Genomic DNA, 10,019 nt, shown 5'->3' with positions numbered 1-10,019 from the left:
GATTTTTTTGCGATTACTATAACTTGCCCTACGGGAAGTTAATAATAATTTGACTTATACATTTATAAATACTTTACAGATTTTAGTATTTATCAAAATAAAGTTTGAGTTACCATAAATTTCAATCATCACTGATCATCTAGTAATGATTATTTGGAATTTGACAAATGTTTTGTTTTTATACATTTTTACTTATTCCCTTAAATGACGTTTTAAGTATATAATTAGTAAATAAATATAAGTATAATGATGGAAATTTTCAATTGCGCAAAACCATTTTTAAACTTGTATCAGGTACGTATAAGCAACAAGGCTGCGAATGTCATTTCATGTCCGCAATTTATGCAACTGTCATAAATTTTGAGCAATTTTTATGTTTTTTGGTAATAATATACATATATTATTTAACCGCTGTTAAGTTATAATAAATCTTAACTTGAATTCTTAGAAGTAAGAAAAATACTGTAAAAATTACTCGATTATTTATAAATGCAGCTATACATTTCATAAGGTTGACATAACTTATTAATTGCTAAACTTGTGATGATCAGTGTACAAGTTGATTATCTTTAGATAACTAGAGCTCGTCCTGCTTTCTTACTTACTTGCATTCGTCATGGGCACACTGGAAAAGAAGCCAATCAAGAAAAACAGAATGCCAAAACTTCTAAGAAAAAACCGGCGTCAAAAGAATATCTCGTAGTGGACCACTTTTTCGATACCGTAATTGTGGGGGCGGGAGGTGCTGGCCTAAGAGCTGCCGTTGGTCTTCTCGCCGAAGGATTTAAAGTCGCAGTTGTAACGAAATTGTTCCCAACTCGTTCTCATACGGTCGCTGCACAGGGAGGCATCAATGCGGCCATGGGTCAGTTGTAAAAATGCGCCTGGCGCGCCTTTTCGTTCACACATAAGTTATTCTAGTGGCAGTTCCAAAAATTTTATTTGGTCCACGATCTTTGGGGCAACATGATATTATTTAAGGCATTCTTTATCCTTTCTCTCTTTTGATGATTTATAATTACCCTCAACCCCCACCGAACATCACGTATATTTTGGTCCCTACTTTTCGGAGAATTAGCTTTAAATCCAGAATAAAAATAATTACCTGTAATATTTTATGATTTTTTGTCAAATCCCTTCTTCAAACCTCACCTGTATAATTACCCCTTTAGTTACCCCTTGGAAAGAAATCTTATATTAATAGAAAACTTTATGTTTTTGCCAGAAAGTCCTATTTGCTAATTTTATGTTTTCTCGTCGTTTCAAGTCGGAGTATGTGAACCGATTATTTATCTTTTGTCTTCGTTTTTCTTAAAAGCGGCTAAACCGATTTAAAAATTTAAAAAAACATGTAATGAAACTCGAAAATAATGCGTTGGTTAGTTGTTTTGAGACGATTGGCCCAGCCAATTTAATTAGATTTAGCAGCAAAATTTCTCATTCACGCTTTCGCAAAAAATCCTAAACCTATTAGTCCAGTCTTTTGGTGCAAAAAAGGCTGTTGCCGGTCTAGAAATAAAATAATTCAAATATTTTTCTGTTTTTTTGCTGATTTTTTAGCACTTCAATGGCAAAGTAGCTATAAGTAAGTAGCTTGAAGTGTTAAAAAATCAGCAAAAAAACAGAAAAATATTTGAATTATTTCATTTCTAGATCTTATTCGCTTAATTTAACATTGAAAATATTTGTTTATTAGAGAGAATGTGGTCAAGTTCAAAGTGCTGTCATATATGGAGAGATTTGATACTACGGCGAGAGCAGCAAAGACTTTGAGGCGGCCGTACTCTCAAACTATCAATTTTACAAAAAAACGGTTTTCTGAAGAATTGTAGGAAATTTTATCTAGTTTAATTCGTACATAGATACGTACATAGATACTTTTATCGTAAAATCAGCCAGAAAGGAGATATTTTAAAAAAGCTGTAGTTTGACGCCATTTTTCCAATATAGCGGCAACTTGCCGTTCAAATTTGAGGTGGCAAAGTTGATTTTCGTAAAGAGCACCTCGAAATCCATAAGGTTACCAATTTTCAGAATTCCCGGAGTACTGTACCGGCAAAACGACCAAATGACTGGACTATATTTACAAAATTTAAAAATCGTTCATCCGATATAATTTGGGAATCGTACTGATAAGTTTTTGAGAAAGATTGGTCGAGCCGTTTCTTCGAAATTAAGTGCTGAAAAAAATATTTTGCGTTTTTAATTTACCAACGATAGAGTTTGTTTTGAATGAACATTCTAAAATATTTCAAGCCCACAAAAAAAATATGTTTGAAAAATATCAATTAAAATTGCATTGATTAGTTGTCAGCGAAAGCGAAAACTTTATTTTCGAAATAAACAATTAAAAATTTTATCTAATTATCTAAATCTCAATTTTATTAAAATTTATGCAGCTTGCCTTACGGCAAAATACCACTTACAACTAGTTCATTTATAAAATTTATTAGGAAATATGAGCTCCGACAATTGGAAATGGCACTTTTACGATACCGTGAAGGGCTCGGATTGGCTTGGTGATCAAGACGCAATACATTATATGACACGTGAAGCAAAACGGTCGATTGCGGAACTTGAACAGTATGGAATGAATTTTTCACGAACTAAAGAGGGTAAAATTTATCAACGAGCTTTTGGTGGGCAGATGAAAAATTATGGGAAAGGCGGAAAAGCGGCCAGGAGTTGCGCCTGCGCTGATAGGTATATTACTTAATACATAAATAAAATGATTATGAGTATACTTAATAAAATCACTGTTACCAAAGAATTCTATTGGTTTTTTAACAATATACAAATTATTTAAAACTTTAATTAATTGTAATGTATGTGCAGAACAGGCCATGCAATGATACATGCTCTATACGGGCAAACTTTACGGTATAACTGTCAATATTTTATTGAATACTTTGCGATGGATTTGCTAATGGAAAATGGAGAATGTAAAGGAATCATTGCGCTCTGTTTAGAAGACGGTACAATACACAGGTGTGAATTATATTATACGATATCTATATATTAGCTGATGATATTGTTTTGAATGCATTTTTTAATAACGTATATTATTTGATGACGATCCTAACAAAGTTTAGTGTTATAGATTCATCACAAAGAATACTATCATCGCGACCGGAGGGTACGGAAGGGCTTATTACAGTTGCACCTCAGCTCACACATGCACAGGCGACGGTTATGGCATGATTGCTAGAGCCGGCTTACCATGTCAGGATATGGAATTTGTACAGTTTCATCCCACAGGTTATATTAAATTATTTATTTATTTAAAATATAATAAACTAGTCGTCATGGGTCTTTCTCTATTGTTATCTCAACTGATGTTTTATTTATTTAGGTATATATGGCTCTGGATGTTTGGTAACAGAAGGTAGCAGAGGAGAAGGAGGCTATCTTATCAACAATAAAGGAGAACGATTTATGGAGAGATATGCTCCTGATGCCAAAGACTTGGCTCCTAGGGATGTTGTAGCTAGAGCGATGTCATTAGAAGTTGCACAAGGTGAATTTGAACAAAATGTTTATTATTTTGATAGATATAAAAAATGCATCGTTGATGGAAAAGTATTACACATCTATATGTGCCCATAATTATGAAAGTGGTCTAAGTCATATATTTCTTGTTTCAAGATATTTAATGAATTGCATTTGAATAAATTTAAAAATATTTTTACATTATGCGACATTTTAATTTTTAATTTTATTAGTCTTAATGGAAATTTATTATGAATATGAAATTTTGTGTGAATTTCATACGATAATATTGTTTTTAAAGTTTGAATTGACTTAGACCATTTTCAAAATTAACTGAATGTCCTATAATTGACTTAAAGTAATAAAGAACTTTGAGTTTTATTTGAAACAATAATTTTATTAGAATAATTCGTGAACATTTATTAATTATTTTTAAACGGTAATCCATTTTTATCATTATTTCGAGTATTTAAGATTCTTAAAATATTCTTGAAAAACTGGAGTGATGTACGGTAGTAAACTCATAATATCTTTATGTTTTTCTTCCGATACTGGTCTAATGCTGGTGTATAATGGAAGTAATTTAATATTTCCGTATATTTTTGGTCTTCCTCTTTTAGGTGAAAGATCCAAAACGTGAAATGTAGAATCATCTAAAAAAGTTTTATAAAACATTTTATAAGGTTCATTTTTCAAGAATCTTATCTATTGAATTTGTAGCCAAGAGACAGATCATTATCATTATCATTTCACATATTAAAATTTCAAATTTATAGTAACAATATTATATATATAAATTTATCTTAGAATTAAACCTAAGGATTTGGATTTATCTAGAATTGAACCTAGTGGTAAATTTTCATGCTGCACTCGTCGCGCCTCTGTAGCAGGAGCAGAAAATTAAAATTAAAATAATCGAAAAGCGGTCCAGTTTGCTATCTATTTATACTTGTTTATCTATGTTCAGAAACGCGTCAAAGGAGGCCACGTGTCATTTTTAAGATGTTTATATAATTTCTTAAATTTTTTGACTTAGACCACTTTCATAATTAACACTAAATGAATTCCATATAATGTTGAAATTACAACCACTATGGTTCATTTTTGACAATTTCGTAAAAATTTCATTGAATACATTTAGTTTAAACTAATGTGGTATGAAATAACTGATAAACTCATTTTTTTTAAATTTTGACTTAGACTACTTTTATAATTATGGGCACATATATCAATTATTCCATAATTTTTAATTTACAGGAAGAGGTTGCGGTCCGGATAAAGACCACCTACATTTGAAATTGTCTCACCTTCCAGTTGATCAACTTAAAACGCGACTTCCAGGACTGATGATTACTGCAATGATTTTTTCGGGAGTTGATATTACAAAGATCCGTTGCCTGTGCAGCCAACAGTACATTTTAACATGGGTGGAATACCTACGAATTATAAGGGGCAAGTGCTGTTTCATAAAGATGGAGAAGATGTTGTAAGTACGGGGAGATATTGTACAATAAAAATAAATTGTTTTTTATAATATCTGAATTATTTTGAAAAATAAGATGACGATAAAATGAAAATGTTTGTAGATAGTATCAGGTCTATATGCAATCGGTGAAACTGCATCGACTGTGCATGGAGCAAATCGCCTAGGCGCTAATTCACTTTTGGAACTAGTTATATTCGGAAAACTGGCCGCCTGCAATATAGCTAATGAATGCCAACCCGGGACTAAAGTAGAGTTATCCTACGATGTGAGTTGTTGAAACAATTTTAAATAATGCACATTGCAAAATTTCATTTTTATGATTGTAGCGCACTGGTGAAGAATCCATATGCAACTTAGACTGCTTGCGCTGTGCCAAAGGTAAGTACCCAGCTGGCGAATTGCGCGTAATGTTGCAAAAAATTATGCAACGCTACGCGGCTGTGTTTCGTGAAGGCTGCTATCTAAAAGAAGGTATTGAGAAGTCCTCTGAGCTCTATAAATTACTCGCGGATATACAATTGTTTGACCGTACAGTTATTTGGAACTCAGATTTAGTCGATAGTTTGGAATTACAGAACTTAATGATTTGTGGCCGACAAACAATTGTAGCAGCTGCGAAAAGGAAAGAAAGTCGGGGGTCACATTCGCGTGAGGATTACAAGGTAGTATTTCAAATTGTTTCCATTTGATGTTTCATTAGTTAGGCTTTATTAATAAGCATTTTTTATTTGTGATTTCTTTCAGTGTCGTGTTGATGAATATGACTATGACAAACCGCTCCAAGGGCAAACGATGCGTCCCTTCGAGAAACATTGGCGCAAGCACACTCTAACCTACATCAACGTCGAGAGCGGCAACGTCTGCGTCGACTACCGGCCCGTGCAGGATGGCACGCTGGACGAGCGCGAATGCCCGTCCGTACCGCCTGCGACTCGATCTTATTGATATTCATCTCTAGAAAATTAATTAATTTACACTGTAAATTATTTTGTGTTGATTTTTAAGGTTTTCGATAAATTGTCATTGACTGTCAATGTATTTGTATATTAAAAATTAACATTCACTATTCAGATAAATTGTTTACACTAGTGGTGCATGGCATTGTACCTTAAGGCAAATTGCTGAAACTTCCTTAATTAAAAATTTTAAAAACTTTAAAATTTTATGAGAATTTCAAAAAAAAAATCTTTTCTGAGGATAGGTTGAAAAAAATGAATTTTTTACGCTATTGCACTGCGTAGATGTTGTAGAGACCAATTATCGAAGGTTAAACAATATAAATCATTGTACGGGACCCTTAGAAATGTAAACAAAATTTGTGTTTATTATAAAAATCTTTATGGAATACCTAATAATTTAATTGCATATGTCTAATGATCCTTTTTTGACTGCCAAATCGCATTTTTTAACTTTTTTTCGGATCTCCGACAGCACTGAACTAGCCTTTCCAAAAATTCAATCAAAAAGTGAATTGCTACTTCTTGTACTTTTTGCTGCGTATTTTCAAAACGTCTGGGCCTGCTTCCAAAAATTGATCAGTATGTCTTCCCATCAAAATGAATCGAATATTTTTTTTTCATTCAAACAGTTGATTGCTGTCGACAGCGAATAATGTGTTCTCCAATTATCCATCATACAGACACACTACGTAAAACCATATACACACACACATAAATCAATTTTTTCTCAAGTATACCAAAATTTTCAGAAATGTTTGAATCGTGAAAATATACAAACATTTTCATTTTCGATTTTATTACAATTAATAATAGTGGCATGGGAAAAATCGAAGCCATCGAAGTTAGATAAAATTTAATACTAAATAGTTTTCAAAAAATGTATATGATTCTCCACCATCCTGATGAATAAATCTAGAATATAAAAATTGCATTCTGTGATATGGTATACATGTTGTGCAAATAACGATATCAAAGTTTAATACACTACGAGAAATTTTTAAATTAATAAACACAGATTAAATACCTAGCACAAATGCGATAAGCTTTATTATCGAATGTAATCATAGTTGTGATTTACTGTGGTCAAAATAACATTTGAAAACATTATATATGACTGGTATAATTATATTGCATTTCCAAAATAATTATTAGTTTTATAGAACTAATCTTTTTATAGTACAATCTACAATTCTACAGAATTTTATAAATTTATGATTTTAACGAATATAGGTTTATTAATTTACATTGTTTGTACACCAACATTTATATAATTAAATATATTTTCATCAAGGTTGTACATGTGTATTTAAATTATTCGCAGATAATAATAAAACACACTCTAAATAGTATTACACAATAATCCATTATGGATACTGATAATATATGTAACGTGTATCGCGTATTTTTAATAATCAGAGATATATATGAAAAATGTCCCATAATATACAGTAGAACCTCCTTATTCGCGACTCCTTCATTCGCGTTTTCGCTATTCGCGGCCAAAAAATTGCGACCCGATTTCTTTCTTCGCGGCTAAAAATTTCGTTATTCGCGGATTCCAGTGTATATGAAATCCAATATCCTTTGTAAATGCCGTCTTTTTGACCTATAATTGCGTTGCGTTCGCCGTCCTCTCCGTTATCAGCGTTTTTGATCAAGTAAGCAAACAGGGAATGAATGAATCGTATATGTATGCTTTAACACTTTCCACTCGCGAATTTCGAGATCTATATGAATTTGCCGCCGGACCGAGCGGCATCCGAGTCGAAAGGGTTAACATTTGTTCGTTTCTGTGGTAAATGCTGCTATGCATGCTTTATTTCTTCATTTTTCTCATTCGTAGCAAATATTGTGATTGAGTAACACATGCTAACAGACCTAATTGCTTGAATCACGTGATAATGATTTGTCTGAAACCGACTTGGAAGAAATGTTAAATTCACAACCCAATGAAGAAGAGGCTTCAACGTGCACTGAAAACATGACATTTAATTTAAAGAGTCTCAGTGAAGGTTTAAAGATGGCAAATGATCTGTGTGATTTTTTTATGAACATTGATCCATCTATGGAGAGAAGTATTCTCTTTAAGAGGCAAATTGCAGATGTGACTGCCGTTTATCAGCCTGAATTGGAGAAACTCTTGAAAACTACCAAGCAAAAAAAAATTACAAAGTTTTTCAAATCTTTGCCTATTTCTGAACAAAAATGATCAAAATGTTTAATGTATAATATAATTAATCAAATAATAAAGTAATTAATCTAATGCATTTATAAATATAAATAAAAATATAGTTTTTTATGTATGTACTTTTCATTATTTGACACCTTGGAACGTATACCCTATAATCCCATATAAAATGCCATCCTGTATTTGCGGATTTTTCATTATTTGCGGATTATTTGTCATCTTGGAACGTATTCCCGTAATCCCATACAAAATGCCATCCTGTATTTGCGGATTCTTTATTCGCGCCATTTTTACTGAACGCATCCCCCGCGAATAAGGAGGTTCTACTGTATATATATATATATAATATATATATATATATATATATATATATTATATAATTTTATTAATAATTAGAACGTTAACTAGTGTTTGATCAAAAACTATTGACATAGATCATGGTAGATGAAAAAATGCTCAAAATTAATATTGTCCCATTAGATATGTAATCATGAAAAAACTGATTACAAAACTTGACCCTGAAAATGCTATCGCTAACATAATAGTGATTACAACTATGTAACTTTATTATCTATAAGTAATTGCTTTGCTTCAATTTATTTTGAAATTTGATTAAGAAATAATTATTTTATTGAACTAATAAAATGTGTATTAGTCAATTTCAAATATACTGAATTACTTCAATATGTGCAGTTATTCTTCATAGTTTTGTACAATAGCTAATGTTTCCAGATTTTAACGGAGTTCAAATATGTTGCCACTGTATATAGTTCCTGAAAGTTTTATCTAGTATTTCTTATGCCATAATTGATTTCATATAGTAATTAATTCTTTTTATCTGATATCACTTAATAAACTTATTGTGAAAAAGACCAGTACTTGAATAGTCCTATATTTTGGAAAGATGTAATAATTATAATGGGAAATCTAGTTAACTTCCCGAAGGAGGAGTTTGTTTTCCTAAAAAAATCCGATTCGTTATTTTGTTTTCTCGACGTTTCAAGCCATTCTGAATCGAATGAGACCAAAATTTGGAAAAAGTATGTGTGTGTGTGAACAGATTTTTACTATCGTTTGTACGACGATCTGCCGACCGTTTCCTTTATTTTTAAAAAGCGTTAAACCCTTCGTCCACATTTAAGCTCATACTACTGAATCGATTTTTAAAAAAAAAAACTGTTCGAAGGATATTAGTTGGGATTGATACTGATTGATATTAAAAATTCTACGGAGCCGTTATCTGTAATTAACTGTTGAAAAATAATAAGCCAATTTTCATAGAACTTTGTTTGGCGATATATATCATGGTCTTATAGAACATACTGAAATATTACGGCCTTACGACAAGTAGCTTATTTTGAAAATTCATCAAAGTTTGAGAAAATGAGTAGTTTTTTTGACGTCTATTAAAATTGAAATTAGACCATTTACTTGGTATAATGATAGAGTACCTATGGTCTTAATGAAAATTAAAGTCCTACGGAAACTGGTTCAATTATAAAAATTATAGATTTTTGAAAATTTGCTTTTAGAAAATACTTTCGTTAGTGGTAACGTTTTCGTTCGTTTGTCCATTATCTGTGTAATAAATCCACTCGGAAATACTTTTAATCACTTATAAATTAATTAATTGTTTTTATTGATTAAGTCGATTATCTACACATATCGGGAAGATCATGTAACTGGCCACAAGGCAAAATATCAATACCAACTAGTTTTAACTATTAATTGAATTTGAGGAAATCACTAAAATTAAAAAAAATATATAAATAGCAGCAAATTGTTGGAACTTCCGGTTCTATAATTTGAAATTTTTAAAAAGATTTAACATTTTTGAAAACTTTGAAATAATTAGATTATTGATTTTTTTGAATATTAATAAAAAATTTGACTATTT

At 31.3% G+C, this 10,019-nt stretch overlaps 1 pseudogene; it reads left to right on the top strand.

Annotated features, from left to right (window-relative positions):
• Positions 1-246: 246 nt before the first annotated feature.
• The window catches only part of LOC113375857, a 69,670-nt pseudogene continuing 59,897 nt past the window's right edge, over positions 247-10,019 (top strand).

This window comes from Ctenocephalides felis, unplaced genomic scaffold (assembly GCF_003426905.1).
Source record: "Ctenocephalides felis isolate EL2017-DRISC unplaced genomic scaffold, ASM342690v1 CF-g0.4_SCAFFOLD_01886, whole genome shotgun sequence".
Lineage (NCBI taxonomy): Eukaryota > Metazoa > Arthropoda > Insecta > Siphonaptera > Pulicidae > Ctenocephalides > Ctenocephalides felis.
The sequence above is the reverse complement of the archived record's forward strand: the minus strand, read 5'-3'. Positions and strand labels throughout refer to the sequence as shown.